We start from the raw sequence: 24,250 nt of genomic DNA, 5'->3' as shown, positions 1-24,250 counted from the left end.
GCTCATCTACTAGGAATTTGTTTCGGTAGCAAGGTGCAAACATGCATGCGAGTCAAAGTCAGGTCAGGAAGTATTTACATTAGGATACATCAAATAATCAGAAAAAAATCACAGGCAGAAAACAATCATAAGTGTAGAAATGTGGGTGACCGGGGCATTTGTGTGTGTTTTGGCCATTCATCGGTTGTTCAGGAGCCTGGCGCCTATCTCCAGCAGTCAACGGGCAAACAGGCAGGGTACACCCAGGACAAACACACACACACACACACACACACACACACACACACACACACACACACACACACACACACACACACCTAAGAACAATTTAGAGACACCAATTAACCTGACAGTCATGTTTTTGGACTGTGGGAGGAAGCCGGAGTACCCGGAGAGGACCCCCGCATCCACAGGGAGAACATGCAAACTCCATGCAGAAAGACCCCAGGTTGAGATTTGAACCCTTCTTGCTGCAAGGCAACAGCACTAACCACTGCACCACTGTGCAGCCCAAATGTTTTCAACCTGCGATGCCAAACGTAAGGTTCAAAGAACAAGCTGATTCTAACTCTTATTTACCAAAAGTGCACACAGGAAAAAGTTGTGGGAATGGAAAGCAAAAAAAAAAAATGTAAACATCAAACACCAATGGCATCCTTACTTCTAAAGACTGGCCTCCATTTCACTTCTCAACTGCAGCTGAATATAAGGAGACACTGATGAAAATAAAGCAGAAACGAGGCAGCAGCATCAACTTCACACAAGTATGGAGATAAAGTGTCAGAGAGCAGAAGTACGGACAGAACGGATGCTTTAGAGCTCTTCTATTAAATCTGTACTGTGGCCCTTCAGGGCAGGAGAGAGCAAACGAGTGATTCAATTATTGACAACGCACAACACCGCTCCATCATGAGCACACGCTCCCCTTTCATCCTCTCCTAGGCAGGGTGGAGGGGATCCACAACGATGTTACCGAGTGTCTTCTCAGTGTAGAAAACTGTTTTATTCAGAAAGAAGAATCGCGCTAAGCTGGGAATTTAACCTCTAGCATCATTCATTATGTCGCATCAAACAGTTAAATCATGTTTACTTTAATGTAGCTGGTAGTTTAAAAATGCATTTAAAAGCACGTCATGGCGCATTTGTCAGGTCCTGATTAGACAATGTGCTGTTTACGTTTTGCCTAAACCCGACTGGGATTGGAGTGTCTGCCGTGTTTGCCCCTCACCCCCACCCCGCTCCCTCCACGTCCATGTGTCTGATCAAATGCTCCACTTCACTTCGTCATTTCTCAGTAAATCAATGGACATCGCAGAGATGATCCACAGAGCTGCAGCACTTACACAGAGGCGCCGCTCGAAAAACAACAACAACAAAAAAGCCCCAGTGAGACCAGATGGGAGGCAGCACTAAGAACTAAGGCTCTGCGTTGTGTAACGACTACAGTAAATATCCGGGTCGCTACCACAACGTGCATCGCAATAACGTCAAATGTGTCGGGGTTTCTATTCAGAGCAAGAGGAGTTAGTTAAAGCAGCTATCTGGAGGGTGAACACGTAAGGGACGTAGCCACCCAGAGTTAACAAATGCAGAAAAATACTGGAGCAGAAATAATCACTGACTGTTGTTTTGCCATTTCAGTCCTCTTCTATCCCCGTCTCATCTCGCACCGTTTCACTTATCCTTATCTCACTTTTGGCCTCGCCGTCTCACCCTTTGCTCTGATTATGTGTCTACAAGGCTGCAGAAATGTCTCAGAGCTCTGTCATTCATCGTGCGACGGTTAGCAGACGTTCTCTAAACAAACGTATGTCCACGGCTGCAGAAATGTCTGATGCAGGACTCCTGGCTGGAGGGAAAAGTCACAGAAAGCCATTTAATTTAACATAAAGTTGTACTCTGTTAGGTTCTGTAGGTCTCAACAACCAAATTCTACCATTTTATTACTTCCAAGTAAAATGCATGTTTGGAAAACTTGATCGGTTCTCCCATGATTTGGGAAGTTTGGCTCATCAGTAGATTATGACCTTATTATAATGGTTTTAAACATGCTTTTATTTCATTATAGGCCTGATTATTGCCATTCCTTAACAGCGTTCCCGCGAAACAAACCCTTCTGCTAAATGACAGTGAGCCCAGAAGAATGCTTCTGGAATTTCCCAACATAGATGAGGAAAAGAGGACATCATTAAGACTCATATCCCTCCACTGGCTTCCTATACCTATTAGTATTGATTTTAAGATTATTTTAATAGTTTTTAAATGTCTTCATGGCCTTCTGCCACCCCTTACCATGGCATGGTCACCAGGTCTGCCCCGGTTGCACCATTAAGATCATCCATGATGACTTAATGGTGGTAAAGCACTGGAACGCTCTCCCATAATACGTGAGAGAGCTGCTGGTTCTTTAAAGTAACGGCAGATAGTTTTTGTACTTTAAGCTAGAGCTTTAACATGGATCTCAGTGATTGTTGAGTTAGAAAATTCCCCAGTTTCATATTTGTCACCACCCTGCAGCCCACACTTGATAGTCTTTTTGGAGCGGGCAGGCACCCTATAAGAGGAGCTTTTTACCTGCTTTACGGTCGTTAGCTGTAATGCTAGCGGTTAGCATTTTCAGTTTGCCTATCTTCAACAAACATCTTAAACATTAGCGCAGCCTACACTCGTTTTAGGAAGCTACAGGGGGCTATGAAATCATGATCTGATGGTGATCTGGCTTTTTGCTTGTAATAATATTAACAGTGTGGATCTTTTTTCTCCGTGGTTGGTTTTAGTGTGAGTTGGCTTGTGTTAGTGTAAGCTCGTTGTTAGCATCGCTATAGCAGGCTGCTACAGGGTCGTTTATGACTTGTAATTTTACTTTCAACCAGCAGGGCGGAGAAGCAGAATTCTGCTGAGTTTCTTTAAAGGTTCCACATTGCCCCATGTTAAAGCCTTTGAGAGCAAAGCTAGGCTCAGTTTATGAGAAATATTACTGTTGGCACGACTGAGATGCCATTTATCTTAAATTCCTAATCGGAAACTAAACAACTCGATTTCACTTCAACCCCACCTCCACCTGAATAAATAAAACACAACTGAATTAAGTATAAAATGATTTACTAGTATTATTTAATAGTCAAAATGGAAAAAAATAAATTATTTTAGTAGCATTCCTGTGGCAGAAACCACATTTAAAATGTGTTTTTCCCCATTTTTACTTCTTATTTTAACATAACAGCATTAACAGAAAATCTGGTAAGGTTTGCATAAGATCTGTTAAATATTCCAACCCACTTTAACATTTTTAAATGTTCCTTTCCTGAGAGAATTTTCTTTTAACTTTGCTCATAAACAGCTCTGCTGTTTCATCAGTGGTTTTAATATTTAAATGGAAACTGTGCAGCAGCATTAATCATACTTGACGTGAGGCTGCGGACTAATTGAATGCGTGTAAGTGGCGTGTACAGGACGTTTATCGGCCATGAGATTCCAGCTGCAGCTGTAAACCTGCGTGTAAACCACACACATTCAAATTAGGAACAATCACCAGAAGACAAGATAATGTTAAAAGTAACATTAAAAAGGCAAAAAATAAAAAACTGCGTTAGGTGATGTGACAATTCGTAAAAAAATCGACTGGAGATGACTTAAATGAAATGCAGCGACAGTGATTCCCAGAGGTTTCGAGGAAGTGATTGCACAAATGACATGAAGCTTTTGGGGTAAATTGAGCCATCTTTGAGCTGCCATCCAGCTCCAGCAGCCACTTGGACTGAAAATGTTGGCTGAAACCAGCAGCTGACCTCACAGCGTGGCCCAGTCATCTGATTTGTGTTAGCTGGCTGCTTCCCCATCACACAGAACAGCTTTGTGTGGCTTTTCTAAATGTAGGCATAAACAAAATGAAAGAAAAGGAAAAAAAAAGTCTAATCATCACTGGCTTGTGTAAATATGCCACAACAAATGCCCTGCCCGAGCCAGAATGCTAAGTAATTAGGATTTTGAAAGCAATTGCACAAGAACAGTGATGGAGCATCCTGAATAAAGAAAATGCACAAGCGTGTGTGTGTGTGTGTGTGTGTGTGTGTGTGTCTCCCTTGCATTGTCACTGACAGGAGGAAGCAGAGGAGTGGAACACAGCTGGAGTATCAGACAGAGGCATCTGCATCTAGCGGCGGAGTCCACATCACCCTCACAGCCGCACGTTCACGCACAAAAACCAAGAAGTAAACACGCTGGGAACGGCAAGGCGTGACATGTGAAAAGCAGAACGACACTCACCAGGCATCATCAGCTTCTCACAGAACAACCGCACGGAGAGAACCCGAGGCTGAGCCAGAACGAAGAGAGCAGCAGGGGGAGGACGGAGGGAAGGAAGGCAGAGATGGGTGAGGGAAATATCAAAGCTCCATTTTTTTTTCTCCCCTCAGCTGCTGATGCAGACTGCTGCTGCTCGCTCCCTCGCCTCCCGAGTTATGCTCCTGGTCCTCCTTCGCTCCCTGACTGTCTCTCTTTCCTCCTGCTGCTCCTTTAAGGCGAGGGGCGGGGAGTAAAACAGCTCCACAAAGCTCTCCCTCTCCTCCTTTCTTTCTCCCACCCTCCCTTACCTCACCCAGTGCAGAGCATGCCCTACTTCCTGTGTTGTCTCTGAAATGGGACACACACCCTCTTCTCCTCCTCTGTTTAGACCTTTCACTCCAGAAGATGGAACTCACCCGTATCCCAGACCTTGTTTGGGAAAAGATGAAGATTCATTTTTATATCTCTCCCCGCTGTCCTCTCCCCCTCCTCTAACTCACCCCTAACTAAACCCTTTCCATAAACTCCCTGTGATCGACCGCACCTCCCATCTTTTTCAGCTCACACAGGGAGGAGCCAGTGTGTGTGTGTGTGTGTGTGTGTGTGTGTGTGTGTGTGTGTGTGTGTGTGTGTGTGTGTGTGTGTGTGTGTGTGCCGCACAGCCTAGCTTGGCCCTGCCCCCCTGTGTGATTTCACTGTGCGTGTGCGTGCGTGTGCGTGTGTGTGTGTGTTCTTTGTCCTGTGAGAGGTGTTTCCTCTTTGTCACTGCTGTTGTTGGAAGCAGAGAGGTTTGTGCGCTCCTAACCAGCTTGTAATGTGGACAGATCAGCTGGAGGGCCGGGGGGGTGGGGGCTGAAGTGTGAGCTAAAGCTCTGCTTTAACAGACTGACTTTCCCAGTGGGGACCAGTCAAAAGGGCTGCTGGTGGGTGGACTGGGATGTGAGGCGTTAGCAGGTGAGCCTGTTGCTATTTCTAGAGGTTGCAGCCTGGAACAGGAGGATAGCGGCCTGGGCAGGGGACAATGATAAGGGGGTGGGGGTGGGGGGTGGGGGGGCTGAATGTGTACACTCTGCACATCTGTGGTGATGTCACTGAATATGACATCATCACCCTCGCCTCATGTTATCTCTGACCCCTACACAACAGATCTTGTGAGGGCCTAAATGATCAAACAACAGTTTGTGTGAAGTGTAGAACACCTTCTTCATAACTGTTGGATAAAAGCTTAATATCACGCAGAGTTCACCGCACTCCACATGGTTGCAGGAATTTCTGTCTACTCCTTTTTGCTTGAGGTGCTTAGTTACATTTGAATGTTTTTGTGTTCTACCATATAGAGCCAAACCAGCCAAACCAGGGGGTTTCTTCCAGACCAAGAGACTCATTGATCTAGTATCTGAAGAATTTCTTTTGTTTCCTGTGCATTCTAAGACCAAGGGAGTTTTTGTGGACGGGTGTGTTTGTGCCAATAAATAGTTTTTAACTCATTGTGAGAGGAAACGGCGGTCGTGTCTGTTGTGTTTGATTCTCTCACCCTCTGCAAAGTGTCACGCTTTGCAGAGGGTGTGTTTGTTGTCTGTTTAAAAGTTTGTTACAATTTACCAAATGATCTGTATGTGCTTTGACTTTCTTTAAAGGTAATAGAGGAGAGGTAATATGGGAGAGAGACGATGGAAAACTCCGGAGGGGGGTTGGGCCTCCTCTCTCTCTCCTCTGTTTCTAATTGTGTAGGGTGTGTTATTTCAGGTAAAGGACCATGGTGCATATAAAATACCCGACAATAACCTTTTAAATAAAAAACACGTCTCAGGTGTGCTGTGGGATTCATTACAAAAGGTGCCCGAGCACCGGTCACCTGTTTCTTTCTAGAGGTCTCGAATAAAAAAATTATCTCAAAACGAATTGGGTTTTGGACATTTTTTCATATACATAACGGGCATAATGAACTGAACTCCGTGCACTGCTAAGTATGTTCAACTGGAACGTTTTCTTCATGGACGTAATTTTTGGAGGGGACGTGGGGGGGGGGGGGGGGGGGGGGCATGTCAAAGTCAAGTTTTGACCCCTGCACTCTTTCCCATCCAAAAACAATATTACGCTATATTAAATTGACACTGGTTGAGCTCTAGGACCAAGCAGAAAACAACTGTTTGTGTTGAAGCCTGTCTCCCATTAGAGCATACTGTAAAGACCCCCCCCCCCCCCCCCCACACACACACACACACACTTCTAAAGTGAAAATTACGTCCATAGTTTACTTTGTAAAGTGCCTTGAGACGACTCTTGCCTTGGTTTAGCACTATAGAAGTAAACTGAACTGAACTGAGTTGAACTGAATTTAATAAAGAAGGGCGGGGTTGGTGAATGAGTAGATTGTAGCTCTGAAAGACGATGAATGCATAAAAGGAAGGAGCCAGCCCTGACTGAGTATAACCAAATCAAAGGAATAAAATCAGCACCATAAATATGTATTTCAGCTTTCAGGGTCAGATTTAAGAGAGTTAAACAAGATAAAGAGTCCAGTAAAAGGTCAGAATGGTCTGTGAGCTGGAATTCATTAACTGAACACTACAATATTAACAGACTGAGTGGGAATCCAACTTGCAACCTCCCTCTGCCACGTCATTTAGAGGCGTTTCAGCCAAACCCAGTTTTTAATTCTTGTTCCCGTTTTTACGTTTTTTTAAATTCATGAATTAAAACAAACATTTCTGAGTTTGATTTTCAAGAAAGCGTAACTTGAGTTTGCAACTGACCAAAAAAATGCATCTTGACCCAAGAGTTTATTTTAAAGGTGCAGTTTGTAAGACTGTCATCCTGGTGGTCAAATGTAATTACTGCAGGCCGTTTTTAATCAAAATCATCACTCTCTCACTGCCTGGTTACAGATCAACACCAGGAGATTCTAGATGACAAGCAAAGTTGAGTCAGACACTAAGTTGATAAAAACATGTCTGCTGTTATGCACTCTTAGGTGTTTTAAGGTAGGGAGCACTTACTACACTTATTATGGTAGTTTGTCTCCAGCATTAATGGAAGTTTGGTTGTTTGCCGTCTTGCTGTTATAATTCTGATTAAAGGAAGTAAAACATCTCATTTGACTCATTCACTTCACACATTTCACTGTAATATCGAGTTGTACTTAAAAAAAGTAGTTCAAGTTATTTTTAGAGCAGACTTTTTGATTCTAATTCACCGTTAGCGATGTTATCTCGGCGTTAGCCTCTAGCTCTCTTCACCCGATATTAAAGTAAAACGAAAAGAAGCCGTGGCCTCTTAGGGGTACAAGAAATACCTTCTGGGTCGTACCCGTTAACTGGCTTTGGTTTTTAAACAACTCTGGAGAGTTTTACCTGCTGGTGTTGCATTACAAATGTTGCACTGCATGCGTTAGCTCTCAGCAGATTGGACGATCTAACAAACTCAGAGTGTAAACAGTGATTACGTCTGGCTTTTGTTTGTTTTCCAAAGGAGAAAAACTCACAGCCCTCCAGCCAGCTGAGAATGAAATCCGTCTCGGTGTAGCCTTCCTTCCAGCATGACTGAGACATTACTGTCATGTGATCATTTCGCTGTAGAGTTCTCACAAATTGCACCTTTAATAGATCGCGATAAAAATAAGACTCTGTAATGAACCGTTTTCCTTTAGAAGTGGGACACAGTTAACAGACCTTTAATTAAATTACTTAATTAATTAAGTAATTTGTTTATTTATTTATCCCATATTTTTTAAAAACAACATTTCAATAAAGTCACATAAACTGTACAAGCAGGTATCATTTCAGACTGAAATCCAGTTTAAAACTACCTTTTCTTCATTATTATTGTGAGTGCAACAGCTTCACCATTGCCAACCGCTAATTAACCTAGAAAAACCAGGCTTCTGCCTCAAAGTTTTTACTTCCTAATTCACATTTTTAAAAAATCCATTAAAAAGTTTAAACACCTGTATTATATAAAAGATGTGAAGTAGAATCAGCCAGAACTAAACACGGGCGGGTCAGAGCTGCACGAGATTCTGTAATTAGTAATAAATAAAGTGAGTCCTGTTACATCATGCTAAAACTAAATAGGCAAGTAATAATAACCCGTCTGCTAATTTCTGATACAACACAGTAAATACAGGCAAAAACTATTTAACAGGCAGAAAAGGTGCCCTGTAAACATATATAATAACATCCTTGATTTAAACAGATTAACTTGATCATAATAGCTGAGTGAAAATAATTCTAATTAAATCTCAGCATGGACTTGTGCGGTTTAGACATTTATTATCCTTCCTCACAGTGAGACCGAGATAGTCCAGCGCAGGTGCGTTGCAGTGGAAAGCTGTATGTGCATAAATTGCAGCAGAGCTGCTTCAGATAAGCAAACCCTTCAGAACTATGCTGTTTATCTCCCATCTGCATCATGTCTGGATCACAGCTGATAAACACTATGTCCTCCCACCCCCTCCAGAATGCAGGTAAAAGGTGTGAATTCAGTTTTCCAGCTGATAAAAGAGGGAATAATGTGGAAGGTCAGCTGTAGGTGAGATTCCTTCCATGATGAAAACCTCCTAAAAGCAAAAAAGCCACAATCTGCTGGTATATTTTACTTGTATTGTCATATTATCCAATCAGTGGAGATCCTAAAAAGCAAATATCTAATCAGCAAACCCTAAAGCGAGCACTCCTCCCACACGGAAACCAAAACCTAATAGCCGCCCATCTTTTATCTATTTAATTAGCTGCACACCTGTAATGCGCTAATTCCTGCATCTGCAGCAGCTGCTAAAACTCAATCAGCATCATTTTAATGATGCTCAAATAGTCCATGCACCAAATCAATGAGGTGGTTTCATAAATTAGCATACAGAGCACATTTCATGCATACAAATTTAAGGGGAATGATCAATAATTAACTCTGTGTTTTGCATATTTATAATCAAAGTCATGAGGACATAAAACAGCTGATTTTAAACTGATTGCTAACAAGTCACTTGTTTTTCTCCTTTATTGGATTCAAAATGTAATAAATTTTATATTAGCATGGTTATAATAAAATCTAGTTCATATCCTAACAACGAGTGATTGTTTATTAAACAGAAGAACATAATGAGATCAGGGCAGTACAAATAATTAAATTTGTATTTTTGTTCTTATTTTGGCTCCACCGATCCCAAGAACAAAGTCACTGACAAAAAAATGATTTATGCTTTATTTATTCTTTATGCAACTATTGTGTCTCGCCTTCCAAACGTTGGCATTTTCTCCCCCTCTGAAGCTAGGTATCACAAGAACCTTGCCAGCGTACGTAACGAGCAAAGCTACTCCACCACTGAATTTGCTGTCAAAGGTTGATGCTTTATCTCCACAAAAAGCAAAGCCTTTCTGCTGTGTTGTGGAGTTGCTAATGCTAACGTTAGCTTCTAGCATCCACACATGTTTATTTTTCAGTGTGACACAGATCTGACTGGCTTTTCTAATCCACAATCCAAGTGTCCGAATCTCCTGATGGCCCACGCTTAAACCATTCAAGTGTGTGTCAGGTTTAAATAAAGTTACATATTGTAGCAACCCCAAGCGTCTCAGCGGCAGGTTTATAGTCCCCAAATCAACCAGCAGGAGGCAGTAGAGGTTCACACAGACCTTTATTAGGCATTTTCTTCAACGCCTTGTAACGCTACAGACACCGATCCTCTATCACGCTCCTACCACACAGAGTCACGGTGTCAGTTAACCATGCTAATTCAACCCACTCCACAGAACACACATCACCTTCCCTGTGGCTTACATTAACATAACACTCAAATCAACACATAGGAACTAGCAGAACGATAGGAAACACATATCACACAATACCCAGAATGCACCTGGCTTACAACCCCAGCCAGGTCATTACAATATAAATAGCCTGTATTTGATATAGCACCTTCTACCCCCCAAGGCTCTTTACAACATTTTCAGTCATCACAGGTTGTGGGTGAATTCACACCCTGGTGGGGATGAGCTACATTATAGCCACAGCTGCCCCGGGACACACTGACAGAGGGGAGGCTGTGGTGCACAGACACCACCAGTCCCTCCAATCACCACCAGGAGGCAAGGAGGGTTACGTGTCTTGCCCAAGGACACAACAATATTAACAGACTGAGTGGGAATCCAACTTGCAACCTCCCTCTGCCACGTCATATGTCAAAGTCTGAAAGTAGGAGAGTTAGAATGCCAAAAGGAAGATGTTCAGCCCATCCTACAGCAACATTTAGAGAAAACATCAGTTTATAAAACCTGCATCACCTCTCTCCCTTTTACACATCACTTGGTTCGATGCCCTTGATGTAGTGAACATTCACTGTAGTGTATCAACAAGCCTGAGAGGGGACCACATTGAGTGGCGTGCCTTTTTTCTAGCAACTCTAGAAAGAAAACTACAAATCCTGTCTTTTATAAACACAAACGCTGTCTGTGTTAGTCTGAATACTATAGGAGGTGTAAACACGTACCCTAAAACTAATATTTTAGTTACAGAACAACACACACACACACACACACTGTTATCTTATTCATGAAGTTTGGTCCTTACAAGTGTGGGTCGGTCTCCACAAGAAGAATAAGAAATGTACCTTACAGTTACACAGCCGTGTTCCATCATCTGCAGGGATGCGTGATGTAACGTTGAGAAGATGCGGTTTCTATGGAGGTGTGTAAGAGTTAGACTGCAGTAAGGAGGGCGCGGTACCCTTGTCCATACCCGTATTTTGAAGTACGTTTTCTAACAGAGCTTTCAGTCACACTAACTGAGCTTCATCACAGGTGCACGATGCACACCCACGTTCAGCAACGTTTCTGAACACACTTAAGCACTTTACACACTTTAAGAATTTCCAGTAAAAAATACATAACTTTTAGGTAGAATTTTCTTAGAATAAACCTATAAATGGCAGCTCTAAGAAGGCAGAACACCAAATGGGAGATAGAATTTGTCTAATATATTTTCAGGGTTTCAAACACGCATACACTCGTGCATTTCTGTAAAGGCTTCCTGGAATTTGATGTATTTTAGAAGTTTACATCCAGAAATAACCCAAATAAGATTTAATTAGGAAAACACACGACCATTTAAATTGCATTTTATCATTTTTTAAGCTTAGTGTGCTCTTTTTCAAATGCATACAGAAAAGTCCAAGAAGCACTACGAGTAGTGCGATGCACACATTTAAACAACCTTTCATTTCATTGTTTTTCCTTCAGTCAGCCTAATTAACGTGTAATCTTTTAAATTGGCATTTATCTGAGTTTTCTTCATCTTTTAAAGTTCTCCTTAGGACTTTGGCTACTTTACCCCCATTTCATGCGAAGTCTTTGTGTCGAACATTCACAGCCAAATGTTCAGTTTGGGCTTAATGACGTGAGCAAGGAAAAACAAATTCACTACAGCAGATTAATAATAATGTCTGGATATCAAGTTGTGTTTGTGTGAGTCACATGACTCTTGCGTTGTGTCCTAGAGTAACTTTGTTGATGTAAACTGTTCTTTGAGCTGCTGTTTATTATGTTGGGACTCAGACTGGACCGTGTGCCCTGATAAAGGGAGTCTTTCCATTATTGAGTGTGTTTACATGCAGCCAGTAACCCTTTTAAAACCCGAATATTCACAATAACCCGGTTCCGCACGGCCATGTAAACACCGCCAAAAACCCGGATATGCTCATAACCGGGTTTTTAAAAACCCAGTTACTACACCTGGGGTAACTCTTTTCTAACCCGAATGTTTGGTCGTGTAAACGCATACCGGGATATCCCCATCAAAGCGTGTGTTCTGCACATGCTCTGTTCGCAAGGAATCTTGGTCTTTTGAGTAGCGAGACGCCTTGTACGCGCCAGAACACCAGAAGTAAACAACAAGTTGGGAGCAATATGGCGAGTCGCGGCACAGCACCACACTTTTGGAGTGACGAGGAAACCTCTGTCTTCATCGGTCTGGTGAAAAATATGAACATTATGTCTTTTGTTGACGGCCGAAAGTACAGAGACAGCAAAATATGACGCATATTGCGTCTTGACGTAGTCCACACGTCCTGACGCTACCCCAACGTCCGCATTTAAATCGGGTTATGCAAGTTAGGGGTAACTCTTTCTATTTATGCTTGTAAACGGGTTATTCTGATCAACTCAGAAACCCGAATACCGACCTTAACCCGATCATAACCCGGATATTGGCTGCATGTAAACGTAGTCACTGTTGCTACACGCATGCTTAGTATGAGGGGTAGCTGTAAAGTCACTGACACAACAGAGTGGATGCTGCAAGTCTGTGACTCGACGCAATCCGCTGGGTTTCCTTAAATAGAAAACTTTTAAGTAGTTGGAATACTAAACTGAACTCAATGCACTGATAAGCACAACCACTTGGAGTGTTTACTTTGTGAAGTGCCTTGAAATCACTCTTGCTGTAAATATACTGAATTACAAGGCCAGATACATCCCCATAATAAAGCCCTACAATGGAAAGGGTGCTTAATCCGCACAGTTGGCCAGGACATGAATATTAAATGAGCAGCATGCTGAGGGGCCGGGTTACCCCTATGGCTCTTTGATGCTGCCTGAAGCTAGAGACGCTGTGTATAATCGTAAATAACATACAAATAACTTAGTAGGCAAGCTATAGATCTATCTGACGTTTATTTGAAATCTGGATACTACCAGAACATCCTGGAACGTTACATGTGTGCTCTGCCACTCTTCTTTGTTGTTTTCCTCTCGTCCAACAAGGACATTAGCATTAGCTCACACCAGCATTTGCGGTAGTTCAGGCTAGCATTTTTCTGCAGTTAGCATTAGCAGCATCAACATTTATATATTGTTGACATTAAGGTGAGTTGGGACATCCAAATTAAAGGGTGTGTGTCTATGCTGATGATGTAAAACCAGCATTTCTCAGAATGAACCTTCTCTGTGGCCAGTACTAATTTACATAGGAAAGCAGGCGGCACAGACCTTTTGATATGCTACATTAGATACTCCTAGAGCTTTAGCTAGTCACCCATATTCAAGAGGCCTAGAATTATAGGAACACTTTGAATTTTGAATATCGTCAAAAAAAAACTGTACCCCCTCTCAAACAAGTGAGTCTCATGTGCATCTGAAATTTAATTTACTTAAAGGAGCAAAGTGTAAGAACTCTATAGTGAGATAATCATTAATCAGTCTAATGTCTCAATCATGTTTGAAGGAAGGTTATACTAAAACAGATTTTATTCTCAGCTGGCTGGGGAGTAGGCTTGTCATGGTGTGAAAATTTTACCTCACGGTTAACGTGACCAGAATTATCACGGTTTTCGGTATTATCGCAGAATTTTTTCAGACAACTAAATAAATCCTGTATATCACGAAAAAATTGTCCTCAGTTTGTCTAAATTTAGCCTAAAATTTGTTATTTTGTAATTATGTTGTTTATTTGTTTACATTTTCCCCCTTTTAGTCTTTAAAATACCAAAATTTGCCCATAACTTCTTATTTTTCGTCTGTTTGATGTCATCATTTAAAAGCATGAGATCAAATGATACTCAGTACTCAAGTAGCCTTCTAATCAAATACTGTTTTACCCTTACTTGATTAATTTCTTGGACAGCTCCTTTTACTTTTTAAATAAAAAATCTAAATCTCCGACTCCTATTTACTATTTCATGATATGTTTTTTTTTTTATCATTTTGGGGTATCACATGTACTAGTTATAGCACCAGAAACATGTTATATTTTTGGACAGCTAAATAAACCTAGCCAGCCAGCCCCATGCTTCCTTATGGGACATTCCCTTTGTAGAATTAAACAGAGGACGAGTCTGGTAGGCCAGGCTAAAATAAATGCTAAATATCAGGAAAATACTGTCCTCGGTTTGTGTCCTTCCAGTGGGCTTTGCAGATTTGAAAAGATGTCATTTGTCACGAGTTGGTTCAGGAGGAAGTTAGAACCCAAGATGCAGAGGACCAGATGAACCAGGCAGGAGGTAGATGATGAACATAAAATCCTTTATTTAGGGAATAATCCAAAAGGCAGGGAACCAAAAAACCAAAAATCCAAATGAAAACAATAGAGATCCAAAAAACACTAGAGGCTAGAGACACTTGAAGCACTGGAAACACTGGAGAGCAAACGAGAACGAGTATGACAGAAACAATGGACCAACAAAGACATTGAGACACAGACAGGGTTAAATACACAGGGGAGGATGAGAGGGAGATGGGCTGCAGGTGTGTGGGGAGAGAGAGACCAGGTGAACTCAATTACTAATTAGGGAGGAAACAAACATGACCTAAGAATAAAAACTAAAGACAAGAAGAGCAGGAACATAACCAATAATCTAAGGAGGGGGAAAAAACCTCAAACACCGATGGGAAAAACACACTAGAGAGACTAAATAATATGAACAGCTGTAGCTAAAGGAAAATGACCTGAGAGAAAACCCTAAAGACCAGAAGGGCAGCAAACATAACTAATATTCTGAGGAGGGGAGCTGAAACTAGAGGAAAAACACTACAGAAAGAAAACTACAGGGGCGTGACTAAAAGGGGGCCACGGGAGCACTGGGAGGGGGAAACCTAGAGGGCTGAAGATCTGGGGGCAAATGGGGAACACCAGGAAACACAAGAGGAAGACGCAGACAAGGACACATGAGGGCGCTAGAAGACACAAAAGGAGAACCTCGAGAGGGATGGAGAACATAAGGAGAAACATGAGGGGAGACGCAGACTCAGACCATGACATCATTACGCAGTAATCATTGTTAAATTCATATTAATGCAAAGAGAGACCAGCTCTTCTCTGCTCCCTGGGAACCCCGTAATGCATAGGGTCACGTCAATATGGGGATGTCAGCGACGTGCTGGCAGTGGGTGCTGCGGCTGCACTATAGGGCGACTCATTGCATTCTCCCTCAATCCAAAGTTCTTATATCACGCATTTTAGCTAAATTGCTAACGTTAACTTGCCTTGCATTGATGGTAGAGCTGTGGGTGATGGTCACGCAGACGTGTCATGAGATTTGAAGTGTTGCTGCCTTTCACAGACATTTTTTCCTGCACAATCTGCAAACAGGATAGCCGTCTTCTATCAACTGTCCCTCGGCATTCTTCAGATATCTTTTCCCTCTGGGATTAATAAAGTATTGATTGATTGATCTAACAAATGTACTTACTTCTGACTTTTTCTTGTTTGAGGGTTGATAGATGTTATGAGCGCTGCCGTCTCCTCCTTCTGCCATCATTTCAGCTTTAGCTTCAAGAAAGTTTTGGTTGTGTATTACAAAGTACGCATGTGTGGCAACTTCAGCAGATGCGACGGTAGCTGGTAAGGGTCACCGCACCTACTCTGCGGCCATGGTAATCCACCGAGATAATATAGTTTTTTAAAACAAGACGGTTATTATTAATGTCAACATTTTTATCAGGGTTTACCGCTGGGAGAAAGAACTGTGACATCCCTACTTGTCAGTTTTTCTCCTTTGCAAAAAAAAACCCCCAAAAACCAAAAGAGGGCCATTGTAACTACAACCTGGAACCCGTGAGGTTTCCCAAGCCTGCACGGAGTTAACGATGCAGCGCATGCTTTTGTAATTCAACACTAGCAGACAAAAAGCTTCAGAGCTGTTTAAAGAATCAAAGCCAGTAACTAGGAGCGACCCAGAAGTTACTTCTTGTACTCCTAAGAAGCCATGGCATCCTTTTGTTTTATTTTAATATTGGGTGAAGCAAGTTAGAGGCTACAGTTGAGCTAATATTGCTAACAAAGAAATAGAAGGAAGGAGTTAACACTAACAATATCTTAAGCTTTGCCAACAACTCAGTATTACAGAAAAAATGTATGTGTGAAGTGAATAATGAATCATTTTAGTTTCTTTAATGAGCTGTTCAAAACTATAACAGCAAGACGGCAAACAACACTTCCTGTAATGCCAAAGACAATCTACCATAATAATGGTAGTAAGTGCTCCTTACCGTACAACATCCAAGAGTGCTAACACCAGATATAACAACATATTTACTTATCAACTTACTGTACATTGCTTGTTTTGATTTTTCATCTAGAATCTTCTGGCACTAGCCAGGAAACTCGTGAAACGGTAGTGAGAAAATAATTTTTGCTTAGAAAAAATAGCTGCAGTAACCAAATTTGACCACATGGTGTCATTCTTACTGCATTCTAACATGTTGCACCTTTAATTCTAGTTTGTGTGAGTCTGAAACAAATTCTGGGGGAGTTGGTGACCATAATGCGAACAACTTTGTGAAACACAGTGACTAAATTGCAAGTAAATTTGTTGTCAAACGTTACAACCCAGTGAGACTTACAGTTTTCATCAGTGAGATTTCAGTGGCTTAACATATGAATAAAACAACTCTCCATTAAACAAAATCAGAAAAGCTTTAAAGTATTACAAGACAACAGTAGTAAACTAAGCAATACTGCACAGTAATGAGGGTCTTGTGGGGCTTTTGTATTTTGCATCCATGGACATGTAAAAAGTTGATATTTACAATGCAAATGCTGACTGTTTTTGCAAGGAATTAGCAACAGATGCAACTTGGATCAGACCATTTAGAACAGGGAGGACCTGTAGGCTGGGAACAGGTTTAGCTATCTAAATCAAGGCTTCTTTACTCGACAAAAAGGAGAAAGGATGATGCTGAAACTCAAACTTTTTTTCAGAACATGTTGGATCAGCAGATGGTGGCAGAAGATGTAGACCTTCTCCCTTTAAACAGTGAGGTTCCATAACTTAGCCGAAAAATCCGCTTTTTTAATTTGTGGTTATGATTAAATGTATATTTACCAATGGTGTTATTGTGTTTAAAACTAAAGGGACGTTTCCAAGCCTACTGCTGTGAAGCCCTGCTTTACTGCGCCATGTGCCCTCCTACAGCATAATTAAAGACAAACAACCCTTTATATTAATGGTGGGGATTCAAAACATACAGCAAAAGTTCTTTTTTAACACTCCTAGAAATGTTGTCCTGATGAAGGCTGTAGAAGGTCTTTTATTTGTCCATGGCAGAGTAAACGCCGGAGTGGAGGGCTGCAACAAAGATGCAGCACAAACAACAAAAATGACGGAAAGGGATGTTGAGGGGCATTTCAGACGAGTGAAAGTTGCTAGAAAGCATTTAGAGCCCTCATCGAAGCAATTTAGTGGCTCCTTTAAGGGTTTTGAAGATCAATGTGCAGTGTTGCTCAAACGTTTATGTGTCTGCACTTCCCCTTGTTTATGCAGGGCCTTTCTATATGGAGAATTTGTCTTACTGTATCAAGTTCTTGCCCGTTCTTTAAAGTAAATACAGATGCTCTCAGCAGAACTTAAAAAAGGTGCTTCTAGTATGTTCAACAGTGTTCCTAAACTCCCCTTTACACTGATATGATTGAGTTTTTACCCCATTTGTCCTTCAAAAACGTTAAATTTACCATTTTCCTCGGCATTTTTCCAAAATACAAAGATTTACTACGCTCTGATTAAGTTGCACCATTTGTTGTAAAAGTAATCTCACCTCATGACAACCAACTAAAACGCCTCTGAGTGATTCAGATTAAAAGAAAAGAGAGGTATGGAGTAAATGAGCAAGCTGCATGCCTACTGAGCAGTCTTTCTAAAGGATGTGCAGGGCACTGCCTTGATGGAGTCCTATGTATTCCTGTCACGCTCCAGGCCCCATCCATTACAGCTCATTACCAAGGGAAGGGAATGAAAGACGGGAGACCCTTGGCAAACTTGCCCAGGCTCACAGACACCCCAGCAGTGTTAAACATCAATGGAGCTACAAAACCCCCACCAGCTGAGCAGGTGTCAACACCACAAGGAATGCTTCGGGGGATAATTTTGTTACAAATTGGAGGGATTGTAGTGGTGCTATACTGAAATGCTCCCCAAAAACACGTTGAAATTAATCCCTCTTGACTTTGATATTATGAAAATAATGCATTTTTTGTTCAATTAAAGGTAAATATTGATTTTTATTTCAAGTAGCAATACAATTAGAAAGAATCACCGGCAGAAGTGTAATACAAATTTAACAACTGTGTTAAATACATTGACTTACTTACAGAGACCCATAGGTCTAGGGTCTGCAACATAAGCTGAACTAATAAATAAACAATAATGAACAAGAGTCTGCTTCTAGACCTGCAGAAAGAGAAAAAAAGGGAAACAACAACAATATTACAAGATCAAGCTATCACTGCGTCAACCTGATGAAGAAATATATAATCAACTTTGTTTAACTGAACAATCACACGATAATAAATCACAGTGCATTAAGTGCCCACCACAGCCTTAAGACCTGTGTTGAATGTGCCCAAGTCCATACTTATGAGAGCACCATGTGAGCACATGTGTGTACCATCGACATTAATATAAGGACAAAGGGTTTCCATAGGCTCCAATAACAAGTTTTTGTGCTAAAATGGGAGGTGGCCACCACCGCCATTTTGACCGTGTCACAGGTTCCGTCAAGCCCAGACAATTCCATGAAAGGTAAGAGAGGAGGAGCTGAGGGTGGGGCTCTAAGGCTGGGATCAACTGACGGCACCCGGTCGAACTAGCTACAAGCTAACCTGAAGCTAACCCCGGGAGCCACGACCCAGGCTTACCATCACTAACAGTTTGTGAATGTGAGAGTGCATGAAAGAGTCTTTGAGTGCCCTAAACAAGCGCTATATAAGTTCTATGTATTATTATTATTAATAGTAGTATCAGGAACATTAGCAATGGCTTGGATTCCTTGTAGTGGATCACAATAGTGAAGTAACAACTGTTGAATGTCTCCTAGTAATCTGGAGCTCATGAGCATGAGAAGACGTACTGTCCCGTCTTGTGTTTTGCTACATTCTCAAAGATGGAGCTCAGCTCTTCAAATTATGTCACATACATCGTATCCCTGCTTTCGTTCTTTTTTAAACACAGAAACAGTTTTGTTTACCTGTTTGTAGCTACAGTTTTGCCGACGGCTGCCAGCAGCCGTCGGCAAAACTGTAGCTACAAACAGGTAAACAAAACTGTTTCTGTGTTTAAAAAAGAACGAAAGCATGGATTTAGAAAGACACAGCAAGAACACACCTAAGATGATCGTATCCCTGTTCCAGCTGCCTCCTAGAGAACCAGTGGGATTTGCTAATTGCTGTACTCAGTAACTAGGCTAATTATTATTAGTAATATAAATCAATAACAGTGTGTTTTTCTTTTTTGTGAGACCAAGGTTGGTCAGGGAGTTCTGCAACATCTCTGCCTTTGTTCAGGTAATATTAGCTGATTTTTCTAACTTGTAACTTGAAGATTTCTTACAATAAATGGAAGTCTTTGATAAAATCAGGATTCTTAGGGGCGTCAATGTCATGCTGGTTCAGAGGCTACATCCAGCTAGCCTAGAATTTAGACTGTCATTTGCCGAAGTTAAACTGACGGTCTAGCAACGCACCATTGAAACCTTGCAGCTCCAGCAGGTATTGTTGCTGGCCAATCACTGCGCATTTTTATGGAATATTTTATGTTTGTCCAATGTTTTATGTAGTTATTCCATGATGTAATGGCAGACTGCCCCGTTGACTGACATCTGTAGCGGTCCAATCACCGCGCGTTATTGGTTGAGTGGACGAATCCCAGCACAGTATCAGCCAGGTGGGCAGGATGTTACTACGCCTGAGCAAAATCAAGATGGCCACAGCTCTATAGCGGTCCAATCACATCGCTCCATTGGTATGGTGGGCCAATTACAGCACTTGGAATGTTACGGATACAAAGATGGCGACAGCACATTTGAAATGGTTTTGGCACCAACTATTTTGATTTGAGCTTTTCTTTGACTCAAAAACAGATAGAGGTATTTAATTTTATTTAGAAAAAAGGATTTGTTTGCATCTTCTTTGACAGTGTATGGCAGACTGCCTCACTGACAAACATTCTTACCAGTGAGTACATCACATTATGTGTTTTCCAATTCAGGGGGGCTGCCAGAGATTTTGGGCCCCATGAAAAAATATCAAGTTGGGCCCCCTGGGGCTCGTACATAGCTGGAGCTGGGGTTCCACCCTCCCAGATTCGAAGGGAGAAAAAATATAATATATATACTTTATATTAGTGTTTCAGTTTTGCTTAATTATGTAGGTCTACATGCATTCTTACTTATTTACATATCATTTTCACCAGCTGTCTCTCATTAAACAGTGAATTTCCTTCAACAGAATTAGCGAATTAGCAATGTCACTGCTGGAAAAAGCAGGAAATGCACATGCTGAAAGGTGTTAATCTCCTTTTCCTTATTACTCCCTTAAAATGTGTTTATTTATTCAAAAATTTTATTGGATGATAAAATTCAAATTTGGATATCTAATTAAATTTCCATGTTGTGTCAAAGCTTTACTTAACTACATTTTCAGCTGTCTTTCCTCTTGAAATCAAGTATTTCTGTATAACTGACAAAAATTAAGGATTCACTGCTCACAAGGTGACTTCTTTATTAAGTCTCCACGGCTTCCTCATAGACACAAAATGAATAAGCACACAGTTCAAACCGGAGTCAGTTAGGGTTACATAAAATTTTAAAGTTGGACAACTTTGCATGAATACGTATACAAGTCTCTAGAAACCCATTTTTCTCAACAACAAAAAAAAGCTAAAAATATATTCAGCCTTGATTGTACACAGCAAGATTTATTATTTACAGTGATATAATTATTAATGCTCGATAACGATCAATACTAGATTTCATATTTTATTGTGTTCAATGTTATATTAAGTTTATTTATTACAATTAATAATAGCTTTTGTTTCATTTTTGTTCTCTGATGAATAATTTGGAAATTACTAATTTTTGGTTTGTGTTCTAAAAGCTACATGAACAAATTACGTCTTGTAAAACCTCCCATAATTCAGTCAGATTCAAAACATTTCATTTCAAGGTATTTAGTAGATGAAGAAGTTTTTTTTTCTTGTATGGTGCCTTCAAAAAGGTGCTTCACAGTAATAATCTCACAGTAATTTATATTACATTAACAGACTAAATAACAATGCTTCAACCTGCCCAGCATCAAAAACAATCTATACATTTTTACTGATTAATATATATAATTATCATTATGTGGGAAAACAATGTGTTTGTCACCCAAAATAGCCTTTTTATATTCCTTTGTAATAGTACTGATAGAGAAGAGAGCCTTAAGTGATCCCCACAGACCCCCTTAAATGAGGCTGCTAGCTAACATGCTACATTGCTCACCTTCTTGAGGTTCATTGGGTTGTGAGGGGACACCTGCTGACATATCACCAGCTGCTGATTCTGGTAGGGACAAGGACAACCCATTTACCATAATTGGATGAAACATAGTTCCTCTCACTGTGGATATCAGAGCTAGCAAACAGGTTGAATTTAACCACTCACTAACTAAACCCACCTTTCTTTGAGAAAAAACTGTGTGACATACTGACGCTCTCTCTTCTGCCTGTCCTCTTTCTCCTTTCTTTCTTTCCTTTTCTGTGACCCAGACTTTGCAGCGCTCTCTGGCTGCCTGACTGCTGCGTGAGCTGGCCTTGGCTGCTACACGCCCCCCTCGGCCAGGTGGACTGTACCATTTTATGCCATGGGGGGGGGGGGGGGGTCAAATTAATCAGTCAAAATAAAGTAGGGACCTCTGAATAAATATACTTTTCATAAATACTAAAAGACTGTTTGTTTAATGTCTTAAATGAGAAAAAATACTGCAAAGTAATGTACTTGTGATTTTTTAACTTAATTTTTTTATTCAACTTTGAAACTTTTTTGGGCCCCTGACAGCTGTGGGCCCTTAGAATCTTCCTAATCTTTCACCACGCCCCTGATCCAATTGCATGTGGAGACAGTTTGAAAGACAACCGTAGATCCCGCCCCACGATTTAGAGCTGTCAGTGGACCGTGACCAGACTACACATATAGGATGGCTTGACAGACTAACATCCAGCCTGATCAGATGTCAAGTGGGCTGAGCCAGTACAATCATAATTACCTATAAAGCACAATAAGTCCTTGTTTGTCTCATTGTTTTTGTGCAAAGAACACATGCATTAGAACATTTGACAACATTTCTTTTTACAAAACATCATGAACAACCTCAGCCTTGGTGAAACTGTAGCTAACTTCGCTGCCCGTAGTTCTTCTACTCTGACTCACACAATGCACCCCTAGTAGAAGGATGGCCTTTTATTAAGAAATTTCAGTTTATAGTTTTTTATGCACTCTTTTTCTTCATTTCAAAATTCATCCAGCATTGAACCCCCTTGTGGGGCAAGTTTAGCCCACAAGCAGTACGTTTGACACCCATGTTCTAAAGCCTTTTTGTTGCAGTGTACTACAGCTGCCAGCAGACTAACTAAACTAAATAACGAAACGTGAATCAGTCAATGGACACAACCTGAAGGTGATTAAGAGCCTGTAAATACGTAGCTGAGTATCCCACAAGACTACTATATTTTTCCATGGTTTGGCCTGTAATCCACACTAAAATGAAGAAACACGGCACCAAAATAGATTGTTTCAAAAACTAATGCCACCTACAGGCTTGCCATGCCTACGAACGTGCTTCACAATGGACTGGAATCTTTTGTGAGGTGGTGTTGACCCAGGTTTTTTGTAGATGGGCGGGGGAGGACATTCGGTTTTACAAAAACCTGGCTACGTGTGTCCACGGCCATAGTTGGTGATAGACAGTTGTTCACATCCCATTCCACCTCTCCCTGAATGCTCTACAGAGACAGATGAGCTCTTAGTGTAAAAGACTCGTTCAGCTCTGTCATCAAGGAACACTTCAGGCTAACATTCAGTTTTCCATTTCAATGTGGAACAGTTCTTCTTCGTGTAGAAGATGGATGTTCCATTGCATGTTCATGAAGGCTTTAAGAGTCTTTCCCGTCCCTTTTATATCAGCATGTTTTCTTTTGTGAAACAATTGATTTTTTTTCCACGGCTTTTTTTTTTACAGTTAAAATGTGATGTTACTACATCATAATGCACTTTGAGGCAATGTTCAATGAAAAATCTCTATGAGACAAAATCAATACCCATGCATTTCCTGCAACAGTATGTCTGCTGTGTAAAAGGAATATTTATACAAGCATAAAAAACCTATCTGTCTCTGCCAGGTGTTCATGTAATATTTACTAACATTTCTCTTTAGTCCAATGGTCTTCATCTCTGTGAAAAACCAAACTCAGTCTCACATTACTGGAACTATTGAAGCAACATTAAAGAGGTACTTCACTGAGAAACCATTTTTTACTCATTTTGTACTCAAATAATCACTCAAATAGTCTCTCTGAGTTTAACATGCAGGCTGAACATGAAATTAAGTCTCCTACACCTATCTCCTGCATTAGCTTTTGATAGAAAATAGACGGAGAAACTCTAGAATTTGAAAAAAAAATCACTGATAGGAAAGTAACGGTTCACGGGGCAGTGTCGAACTGTTCCAGTGTGGTCCACTTGCGTACCGTTTCGGTTCATTTTCTCCGTTAAATAATGATTATTGTTTTTTTTTTTTTTTTTTGTGTGTGATTTAAGTGCCATGTTCCTAGGCGAGTTTCCGCACGGATGTCGTATTGAGTGATGCATTTTGCACGCGCCCGATCTCAGTTTAAAAAAAAGTCAACTGCAAATCCTGATCAACGCCTTTCAGAGCAGATCAAACAAGCCAGCTGTCGCTGCTCCTGTGGAGCCTATAGAGACGCTGAACGGAGCATTGCTCCGCCCCTCCCTCCCTTCTCTCACACTGTGAAGGCACGCAGCGGCAAACGTAAACAAACACGTCTGCTGAACTTTCCTCTTTGACTGTTGACGTAAAGTTTACATACAACAAAAGTATGGCGCGGAGGAAGCTCGTTATCTAATACGAGTTTTAAAGAAGAAACTCTGGGCGGCATGAGATGAGTTTTTGAGGCTCGTTGCAGAAATGAAAACACGGAGCGTCAACAGTC

The 24,250-nt window shown here is 41.1% G+C and overlaps 1 protein-coding gene across 11 annotated transcripts in view; it reads right to left on the bottom strand.

Annotated features, from left to right (window-relative positions):
* Positions 1-24,250, bottom strand: part of dab2ipb (DAB2 interacting protein b) — a 262,935-nt gene that overhangs the window by 100,291 nt on the left and 138,394 nt on the right. Inside the window, exon 1 of one of the 11 annotated variants that reach the window (XM_054744593.2) lies at positions 4,701-4,830. The exons of 9 other annotated variants lie outside the window; for them this stretch is intronic. The gene's annotated coding sequence lies outside the window, so the exon portion shown is untranslated. Of the gene's footprint in view, positions 1-4,266; positions 4,671-4,700; positions 4,831-24,250 lie in introns of those variants that run through there. One more of the 11 variants, XM_015943235.3, reaches the window with a different exon arrangement.

The sequence above is a fragment of the Nothobranchius furzeri genome, chromosome 6 (genome assembly GCF_043380555.1).
Source record: "Nothobranchius furzeri strain GRZ-AD chromosome 6, NfurGRZ-RIMD1, whole genome shotgun sequence".
Classification (NCBI taxonomy): domain Eukaryota; kingdom Metazoa; phylum Chordata; class Actinopteri; order Cyprinodontiformes; family Nothobranchiidae; genus Nothobranchius; species Nothobranchius furzeri.
This window is presented reverse-complemented; position numbering and strand designations above follow the sequence as displayed.